This window comes from Wolffia australiana, chromosome 4, assembly GCF_029677425.1.
Source record: "Wolffia australiana isolate 7733 chromosome 4, ASM2967742v1".
Taxonomy (NCBI): domain Eukaryota; kingdom Viridiplantae; phylum Streptophyta; class Magnoliopsida; order Alismatales; family Araceae; genus Wolffia; species Wolffia australiana.
This window is the reverse complement of record NC_135838.1, coordinates 8242615-8253317: the sequence shown is the minus strand read 5'-3', so window position 1 is coordinate 8253317 and position 10703 is coordinate 8242615. Positions and strand designations below refer to the sequence as shown.

Genomic DNA, 10703 nt, shown 5'->3' with positions numbered 1-10703 from the left:
CAACAACTGGGAGACCGAAGAGATCGAGCACATTGCTTGGAGTGGGCGAAGACCACGTAATCCCACGTTCACACCTTCAACTGCTAAGACTATCCGATATCCTACAACTAGGCATTAAGAGTAAAGAAAACAACAACACTTTGATTTTCCCAAGTTCAAGTCGGTCTGTCCTCTTTGGCATGTCGTCCTTATATAGGGCCATGGGCATGCCCAATTGGGCATAACTTGTGGGAACTGTCTTGAGACGAGCGGTTCTCTCAAAATGACGAGAGAGAAAAAATAAAATCATTCGAAATGGACGAGACCAAAACACGAATGGGCCCGGTCCATAATTCAGCGAGGAAATTACAACAATAGAAACAAAGAAAATAAACGAAAACATGTGCGGCTTAGTCTTCACTTGGGGTATCTGAACGACGCGTCGCGGGCATCAGCTCATGCTTCTCGGTGCAGTTGTTGGCGACGTTCCATCTTGATGTCGAGATGGTCCCCCATCAGTTTGATTTTGATCTCACTAAATAATTACAAAAGATAAAAATTCTAGAGCTAAGAACATTGCTCAGATTGAACATGTGCCTGCCTCAATGCTTGAGCAGGAACGTTGAGCAGACTCGGCTTCTACATCAGAAGTCTTTTTGTTCAGCTTTAGAGTCAGCATTAAAGGGAGATTCTACTTCAAGGAACAAGATTACCTAAGACACCATATCCATTACACTAGGGAAGACAAGGGGTAATACCTAAGGAATGAGACGCGGTGCTACACCAGCTGTTCGGGTAGTGGCCCTCCTACGCCTTGAGGCCTGCAGCCCCGCATGTGTGCATTAAGGCATTGTCGCTTCAAATGTGGCCCAAGATCGTGCGCTACGCGCTGATGGGTCATGGCCCTTGGCACATCTGCTGGATGATCGTACCAAATGCCTCGATGTCCAATTGTCCCACCCCTGTGCTCGGTCCTAGCCTTGACCCTCTATGTGCCATCAGCACCCATGTTAACAACTCTACTGCACAACCCACATTGGTACTGCCGTGCTTGGCACCCCAAGCCTTAGCGCCCACACACCTCAGTACTACCCATAGGGGTTCCCCATGCCCTGCAGTTGTCTCAGTGCTCTCTACGCCATGCCGTACTTTCCTAGCGGAATGTCTCCAGCCCTGTGCCCCGTGCACGCCTACGGTAGTCTGCATGAGAAACACCTGTGGCTTGCTACACAGCCTGCGTCGCCCACGTGTACACGTGTCCTCTAGCACGCATGCCCGCATGTCCTCACTAGCACGCGCACAATGCTCTTCGCCGACGTGTGCAGCTTGCACTGATCCGTTGCGGTAGTGTGCCAGGTAGATGAGCACCTAGTGAGCATTGGCTTTAAAGTTCAGGGTCTGACGTGCATGCAGTGTCAATGCTGCAAACTCAATCTGAAATTTTGATTCTAAGTATGCGGAAATGTCCTGAGCAGTTAGCAAGCATGCCTTTGTGTAGGAAAGATGCCTACTTTGGCGCCATACGCTACCTCTCTCTTTTCAAGATCTATAACAAAGACTTGTATGCATAAATAAAGTATAGCTAATCCTCGATCATCCTTGAAAAAGAATCTGGAAAAATCCATCGGCCTGAAAATTGAAAACCTAAAAAGAATATTAGAGGAAAACTAATTTGGAAAATTTGTAGCATTTTATAGGTATATTCCAAAAAACTAACAAAGGGCTTGGGTGTCAAAAATCCATGAGGTATCTTCATCAACTACCTAACCACGGCTTTTTGACTCTATTGTTGATCTCATCAACTACAACATTTTTATTGAAAATTAAATGCTCTTGAATTCAACACTCTCATTTTATGAGTCAGATTTTGATCGCATTAATAGGAAAAACGGAAAACATCTTTACTTTCTAAGGATTTAGGGTTCATGCCATATTTTTTTGGGATTTTGATTCTTGCCAAAAGATTTACTTTTTTATTTGGTAAGTGTTTTTGAAGTACAACGTATATTAGTGTTCTGCATGCCATCCCCGTCTACTTGCTCGATCGACTGGTGATTATCGGAACATCAATCTACATGCTTATGGAAATGACTCAGGTTAGATTTGATAAAGGAGTGGGAAACCCGGTGCAATGTCTGCACACTCGCACAACATCCACATACACTACTTAATAATATGTGCTAGTAAGATCCGGACACTTACCCTATAATCGTTATGAGAACTAGCAAAGAGGATTAAATATAGGATCAACTAGTGGTGATCATTAAACATAGATAGGCAAAGATCCAGAGGTCAGAGCCGTATATATTAAATTGTGATCTTACTTATGCTTTATGGTTTGCCATTTTCTATGTTGTCAAAATGTGGTGTTTTCTTCATTTACCTTTATATAAAAGTTTGTGCTTCTAGTTTTATGTAATATTTGTAAAGATTTTTATGGTTTCATTTTTATATTTGGTTAGGTTCTTGTTGCATGATATTGTAGGAAAGCCCAAATGGCATGATGTTCCATTCAATTAGGCCATCTTTGATCTTTAATGCCGTCTTCCACTCATTTCTTGGTCGGATGCGGACCTTGTGGTATCAACTACGCAAGTCGATCTTCGAGAATAAGGTCGCAGTGGCCATTTGATTGAATAAGTCCTACACTCAAGGAATGGGAAAATGGTACTTCACCCTAATCTTGTTGATGGCATAAGAGTCGCAACACATACGCCATGTCCCGTCTTTCTTCGGCGTGAGTAATGTGAGGATGGCACACAGGCTGAGATTCTCCCGTATAAGGACTTTGGCCAAGAGTTCCTTCACCTCTCAATGCAGCTCCTTGTATTTTACCGGTCCATCTGGAAAAGTGCTTAGTTTGGGAGCGAGGCTATGGGAATGAGGTCATTGACGTGTTGAATGCTACGCATGGGTGGGAGCTCGTGGGGGAGCTCTTTGGGGAAGGTATCCCAGAAACTGGTCATGAGCTCAATCAGCTCGGTCACGTGGGCACGTCGGGTGCCCGTGGCGGTTCCTCCAAGAAACATCTCCGGTGAGAGCATAACATACGGGTAACTCTTCCGCTCCTAATCAAGCTTTCGTCTGAATATACACCCGTAGGTGATGAACGGTGCCTTCGGGTGGGGAACCAGTGTCGAGATGGTCGGTGCTATCTGACTAGTTGCTCGTACTGCTGGATACCATATCAATTGACGTCCTCCATACATGAATGAGCATGTGCTTGATCAGCCTGAAAGTTGTACTTCGTAATCGTACACCCATGGTCGTCCTAGTATGATGCTGCCAATATTCATTGGTAGGACGTCACATAGCATGTGCTCATCATAGGTGCTCATCTTTAGTGGTATGTGACACTATGATCGTACAAGAAGAGTAGAGGCATCAAACTATGATACATTGTATGGACCCTGATGCGGCATCACGGTAAGGCTGAGCTTGGCCGTGGTGTATTTAGTGACTGCATTGATGTAGCTTCCGCTGTCTATGATGAGTTTGCACGTGCACCCGCTGATCTAAACATAGATGTGGAAAATCGAGGTATGGTACACAAGTCCAGGGGGTGTAGGAGCTAATAGGGTCCCCGGGGGCGGTATTATGATCATAGGGGTAGGCATTCATGACGAGGCGACCCACGGTGTTGCCGTAGACTGACGTGCTTGAGGCATTAGAGGTTTTAGAGTGGGGATTGTCGGGTCCTTACGGATGTTGCAGTTGGAGTGGACCGCTAAACTCTAGGGATGTCAAGGTATGCAGCACCTTGCTGGATCCCAAGGTTCACTACCGGTGAGGAGGGTATTGGAGTAGCTGGAGTAATCTGTATGTATCCTAACAGTTCCTCATAGATCTCATTTTCGGGACACTCGCCTGAGTAGGTGTCAACCTGGACGTCCTCCTCTGGTGGTGGATTGGTATGAGTTTGCCGTGATCACCCCCCCCCCTTACTATCGCCCAATTGGCATGAGTCAGTCGAACGTATACGGTAAGAGATAGTAAACCATGCACAAGATGACCTCACAAAGACTCTCAGTGCAGGGATGGGAACGCGCATGTGTAGGTTCTGCATGGAAGCCCAAGGATGACCTACGCTGCCAGTAGGCGAATCTCCATCAGCCGCCACCACCTACGGCCCCAACTCATCGGAGCAGAGTTCTTCTGACCTTGGAAGGATTGATGGAGCAAGAGATATCCCTCCATCAAGAACGATGCCAAAGCACACGCCGTTGATAGCAACAGCTGCCGGCTCGAGCTCTGCCAGCTGTACACACCAAGAGGAAGGCATAGGCATTTCAACTCTCATAAGTTTCGAGCCATATCCCCGCGCATGGCCCCTTTCTTTTCTTTTCGAACCTCTATTTTCATCTTTTTATTTGTTTGTTTTAAGGGGGCCCCTATGTCTATTGGGCCCCTCTTGTGGAGCTCTATTAAGGGGCCCATTAGCATCCTCCATATAAGGGATGAAGTGGGCACTCCAGCAACCTGGTCAAAGTCAAAGTTTAATTTTTGAGAAGGGACCCACCACCCTATGTACGTGAAAGAAAGAGGGAGAAGAAGAATCAAAAGAGAATGAAGAAGGGTGATGTGGAACGTCGTTTGGGACATTGTCCGGTTGACACAGAATATGATGGTTCGGTGCTGATAAAGGATAGTGGTATCGAACGCCGACGGTGTCGTCGTTCGATGGATGCAATCCTAAGGGGTTATGTAACCATGACGTGAGGAATGGGTGCCCTATGTGTTGTACGTGCCAGCTCTGACTCGAGGGAGGCGTCGAGCTCCAACCTAGGACGGGGATGCCGGGTGACGGCGACGGTGGCCTCTCGAACCTCGTCGGAGCGATGAAGACGCCTACGACAGAACAGATTCTATCCGTAGGGCTTGCATGTAACAGACGTACTCTTCTGTACCGGTAAGACACTCATAGAGTCATAGTTGTCTCTCAATTTGTCTCTCTCACCTACCTTGCCTGAGGGCGGTGGAGTCGATACGAAAGTATACTGCAAAAGGTTAATGAACGAGCATTAGAAGAGGATGGCATACCTTGTCGGCATGGCTCACGGTGCAGAATTTTGTTGATGTCAACAGCGATTCGAAGCGGGTGGAGCGGAGAGACGCCGGTGAGCAAACGGTGGCTCGGCAGGTAATGTATGCTGGAGCGGGGATAAAGGGGCGGAGGAGAGAGGACGATGGGCGACCAATGGTGGCGTTGCGGGCTCGAGCAATTGTGCCAAATTTGTCAGGTTACTCTTGCGGTAGGCGGCCCGAGTGGTCGTTCAGTAAGTGCAAGCTGAGGCGGAAGTCGCCAGCCGATGGCAACTGAGGTGCCCAAGGCTTCGCGGCCACGTCCAAGTCAGATCCCGATTAATCTTTCATCATGGTACGCCGTCGGTCGACGGCAACGGTGAAACTTCAGCGCTGAACCGAGGTTTAGAGTGAGCAGAGCGGTCCGTCAAGGAGATTGCACGAATCTGAGGGGCACCCCGTTGAAGCTGGGTGTCAGCGGCAGCGCTAATTCACTTGCTTTGTTTTCCTCTGAATGTTCGAGGTCCTAAGCGGTTTGCGGTGAAGGGGAGGAAGATTCAATTCCCGACGGGGCCTTCAACCCCATGGGAATTTGGCCAGGATTCCCACCTTTCAACTTTGCACAAGAAGCCACAACATCCCCATTGCCACGTTCAGGACAGACGCAGCAAGAATGCAATCGTTGACCGGACCGATGCAGGAGAAAGATGTCGGAATCAGAAGTCACGGTGGAATTTCATGAATGGGGGGGCTCCCCCTTTTCTTTCTCTGCGACCGACTAGCTCAGAGTTTGATTCTTCAGCGCCACCTTGAAGGGTCACAACTGACTGGGTGGGTGTGGGGAGATGAAGACAAGGAATTCATGGGCGATTACCGTGGATGGCGTGAATTTCCTGGTTCCGATTCTTCCACCGCGGACGGACTGCTTGGAGAGTGAGAAGAAGAGGGGGCGTGGAGGAAATTCCTAAAAAATTCCCGTGTTCCCTCCCGCTATCTCCTCCCTGGATGCTTCACTAACATCTCTTCTCCCCCCCCGCTTTGGAATATCTCTCGACGAAGGGTGAGACTAGACAAGAACACGATTTCCTTAACTTCAAATTCTTCCAGGTATGACTGTTTATGGCGCCCCCTCTCCCCTTATAGAGGGAAGAAGTGAATGGGCCCCCAATTGGGTCAACAAGGGGGGGAAGAAAGGGTCCATTAAGGGGGCCCTTATATAATGGGACCCCTCATTACAAAATTAAAGGGGAAATTCAAAATAAAAAAGAAGAGAAAACACAGAAAGAAGGGCACAAGGGAGGGGATTAAAAATGGCAATGGACCCCTCCCGTGACGATGACGAAGGACGTAGGGATGCGTCGCAAACGCGATGAAAACACGACGAGCAGGAAAACATAAAACACGAGAGAGAATGATGAAGACGAAAAGCGATAATTGAGCAATTTTCATCTGAGCTTCGAGGATGGTGGTGGGTGGCGCGGACGACGTCGTCGACGGTCTTTGATGGCGTGTGCCATCAAAGGGGAAGAAAGAAAGGAGGGGAAGAAGGAACCACAATTGGCCGCCATACCACCATCGAGTTGCTGCCAGATCGCAACGCCGTCGGAGCTGTCACTGGATCGCCACTGCCCGCCACTGAACGCACTCCCAAGAGACCCCGACTACTATTTCACAGCTGCTGGACCATTTCCAACCACTCCACATCGCCAACGCCTGACCACGTTGCCAACCACTACACATCACCACCGCCCGAGCACGTTGCCAACCACTGCATGTTGTCGTGCCCTTTGCGTTGATGTCGCTTGCATGATGTCGCTTGCATGATGCTTGTGCTTGGAAAGCCGCTGGCCGCCATGCTCACTGATTGTGCCTTCACCAGCACTATCGCTGCCACTCATGGCACAAAACGCGCCATCGTCGCTGCCGTGCGTACCGTCGCCTGCGCTGCCCCTTGCCACACTGTCACCCTGTCCATGTCGTTGCTTGCAAAGCTATTGCCATCGCCTGCGACGTCGTCACGCCGCTTAGGGCGTCGCTCAAGATGCCATTACCACTGCTCGCGCTGTCGATCTGTAGTCAGTGCCATCACTCATGCTACCGCTCGTGACGACGTCGATCCCGCTCGCATTGCCACTTTATAGGCGCGTCCCACCCGCTCTGCTGCTCACAAAGTCGTCGCTGCTGTTTACGCCATCACTGCAACTCGTGCTGTTGCCCGCGACGCCTCTTCGCAGCTCGTCTGCGTCGTTGCACCTGCACCCATTGCTCTCCTCCTGCGCTCCCAGGTCACAACTCCTGATCCGCATTAACGCAGGCTGTCGAGCGACGTCGTGCCCATCTCCAGCACAGCTCCACCAATTCTGCTCCATGGTTCCTGATCGACAAGTGCCACAATGCCAAGACAATGTCACTACAGAGGTACCTCACTCTCCTCTCACGTTAGTTAACCTATCTTTTGTCGTGTATCTTTTGATTGCACTCTACCGCGCTCGGGTTAGAGTAGATGAGAGTATAAACAGACACGAGCGGATTTACTGAGCATCTTCCCTAGGTACGGGCCAAGCCCATCCGTTACGTGAGAGCACCCATGGACTCTGTCTGTTAGGCGCCGTAGACACTGTCGACTCTCTATTAAGGCCCTGGAGCTTGGCGAACCCCAAGAGTTGGGGCCTGCACATACATCCTCCTAGGAGTCTTTGCATCATGTAGTCGCATCTCTATAGATCCCTACCAAATGGACAACGTCTTCGACGACGTCCGCCATTACCCTAGTAGCCGGGCATTGTCTCGATACCCTCAAGACAACCTCATTGACGTTGTCTTGCATCAAGGGGCGGCGCTCCTAAGAGTAATGGGAACCCCCTTCATCCAACCAATGGTCAGGGATGATCTGGTAGTCATAGTCATGGCAGCAAATAGGGTAAAAGAAGTTGGGGACATCGCTAAACTCGTGTCCTCAAAGGAGAACTCATTGCTCTCTACTAAACTGTAGGCCTGATCCATTGTAGTTTGATTTTGTGCACGAAAAGTGGGATCTGAACCTGTGGGTTATCGACAAAGTGGCAAAGCATGGGGTACTCGAAATCCTCAATGTAATCGCCCACCTTGCACCTACCCTGCTTGAGGTCCATCGACTTTAGGAGAGTCGTTTCATATAGAGCTTAGGGATAAACTTATCCTTAAGCTTTCTCGACATCTCTTCCCAAGTGATTGGTGGATCTCCTCATATTCTCGTGGCATCCATCTGGTTCTTCTAGAATATCTCGGACTGACCTCTAAGGCTGGCCTTGGCATATGAGACGCATAGGTCGTCGTCCATACCATACCAATAGAGGTAACTCTTTAGGTCAGACTCCCAGTCCGTATAATCATTCAGATTCTACGTGCCCTCGTAGATGAGAGCCTCGATACAGATGCTCTTGTGAATCATGGCTCGGTGGGCCACTCATCTACGCTCTCTATTATCATCGTCGTACTGATGATGGGCTGGCTGATGTCACCATACGTCCTAGGGCTCATATGGGTCTCGGGGCTCCGGTGTCAATGCTTGCTTAAAGACCCACAGAGTAGGGTAGTAATTTTGTGGTGCATGTGGTCATGCCGGCATGTCTACGGCTCTTGGCACGAGTGGCGTTGGCTTAGTATACGGGCCGTACTGAGTCAAGGGTACATATTGTGTGAAGGCTGCGGTCGCGGCTGGTGGTGCAATGGGTGACACCGAGGCATTGTACAGGTCGCGAGGTGCGGTGGCCGGCGCCGACGCTTAAGTCAGCTTAGGTGTTGCTAGGGGTGCGCAAGGCACCCCGAAGTAATGATGTGGACTGTATGGTGGCAAGTGAGTACGCACTGATTCGTACACGGTTGGAGTTGCATCAGGGCAGCATGTAATATGGCTCCTCCTATGCCATTGGCTTGCCTCGCGCATATGGGGGGACATAAGTGTCATGGGTCCGGTACTGAGCAGGGGCAGGCTCATAAGGTCGGCCTCGGTAGTAGTGGCGCGATCCTCCTGAGGGATACCCGCCGTGGTGGATGCCTCCTCTCAATATCGATATTTGTTGCATCTCGACTAACGGTGTCGGTCTGCTTGTGGTGATTGACATATCTGTTGTCCCCATGGCATCTGACATGGCTGATAGGTGCGCGTCGGCTGTTCGATCTCCTGGGGTGGCACTTTGAGGATTGGCAGGGACTCTAAGCTATCTGATGTGATACGACGACGGCCGGGATCGATCGGCGCGTTTCACGTCACAGGGTTATGATGCGAATGTATGGGATGTAAGCCGAATGATGAGAAAATACGAATGAGCAGATAAGGACTTGACGGATAGCGACGTCGGCCGTACCGATCAATGAGAGACGAGTGAACCTAAGATCAAACTCCCAATGACCCGCTGGACCTACTAGACGTCTACTAAGTGAGGGGCATCTAACAGCCCTGGAGCGTTCGGCGTCCAAGTCGGATGACAGTCCGTCTACCACAAGAATCCCTATGCTCGACAAGGTGGCTAGTCCTATCCGATGATGTTCGAGAATATCACGGTAGCGGACGCGATAGGGGAAGACGAGACTGTCGAAGATAATAATACTGGAGTTTATAGAGGGGAGACGAGACTGATCTTTGTATCGCTTAGTCCAAGGTGTCCAAGTCGTCGAGCGGATGCTTAGTGTCGGGTCGTGCGGACGAGTGTCGTTGGCGAGGACAAAACCGGGTGCGGACGGTGCGGTCGTAACTACCAGCAGAGAGCTGAGTCCACGGGTGACGTGCAACAAAAGTCGGAGCAGAGGGCGCACAAGGCGCGCGCAAGAAATGGCTTTCTTGAACTGTAACAACCAAGAACCCTCCAAGAAAGAGGAGTTCTTGACGGATCTGGGGTGTGCTCCCTCGACGGAGCAGATTTCCCCGGTTGATGGCGTGTCGGCGACGCTTCTTGAATCTCCCAAGACCCCCGGAGTAATCTCGATGAAGGCCTCTTTCGATTCTTGATGGCGGCGGCTTTTCGAAACTCTTTCCTCGCACCGGAGTGATCTCGATGACGCGCTTTAACACATCTCCCTCGGAGTGATCTCGACGGGGAGACGTGGGCTCTACCCACGGAGTGATCTCAACGTGGGGTGGGGCTAGCCAAACCCCCTACACTACTCTCTACGATAGGGGGGGAGACGAATTGTGAATAAACTTTTCAACAATGACTCCAAGGTGTTCCTTGGGCATGCCATCCCCTTATATAGTGAGGATGGGTGCCAAGTGAACGTGGGAGAGGACGAACTGTCGCGAGACATGGTTCGGCCTCCCTTACAAATTCAAAATACAAACATAAAAAGTAAAAATGACGAGGACGGGGCCCAACAACATTGGCCCAGTCCACGAATCCAAAAATACAAACACACATGAAAATGAGCATAAGTAAAAAGATAAAAGTTCTTACGCGGGGTACTTAAACCCCGGGTGGCGAGCGTCGGCGCGAGCTGCTCGGCGTGGCTGACGACATCCCGTCGCGTCATCCTCGAGATGGTTCTTTGTCATCGTGGCGTCGTCCTCGAGATGGTCCTCCATCACTATCTCTGGCTGGCGCTTTCCCCGGGCGTTGAATGACGTCGTCCACCCGTGCTGGAAGAAGGTGGGGGCCTAGTGCTGGCATAGAAGACGGTGGTAGTACAGCCTATCCTCAGTCATTGGACCCAGGGGGGGGACCCTCATA

General features: G+C 50.3%; 1 long non-coding RNA gene across 1 annotated transcript; it reads right to left on the bottom strand.

Annotated features, from left to right (window-relative positions):
* Positions 1-263: 263 nt before the first annotated feature.
* On the bottom strand, positions 264-6094 carry LOC144701816 (uncharacterized). The gene is made up of 2 exons (XR_013581107.1): positions 5020-6094; positions 264-471 (listed from the first exon to the last, which is right to left on the bottom strand). It is a non-coding gene; the product is annotated as an uncharacterized LOC144701816 (long non-coding RNA).
* Between the last annotated feature and the right edge of the window lie 4609 nt (positions 6095-10703).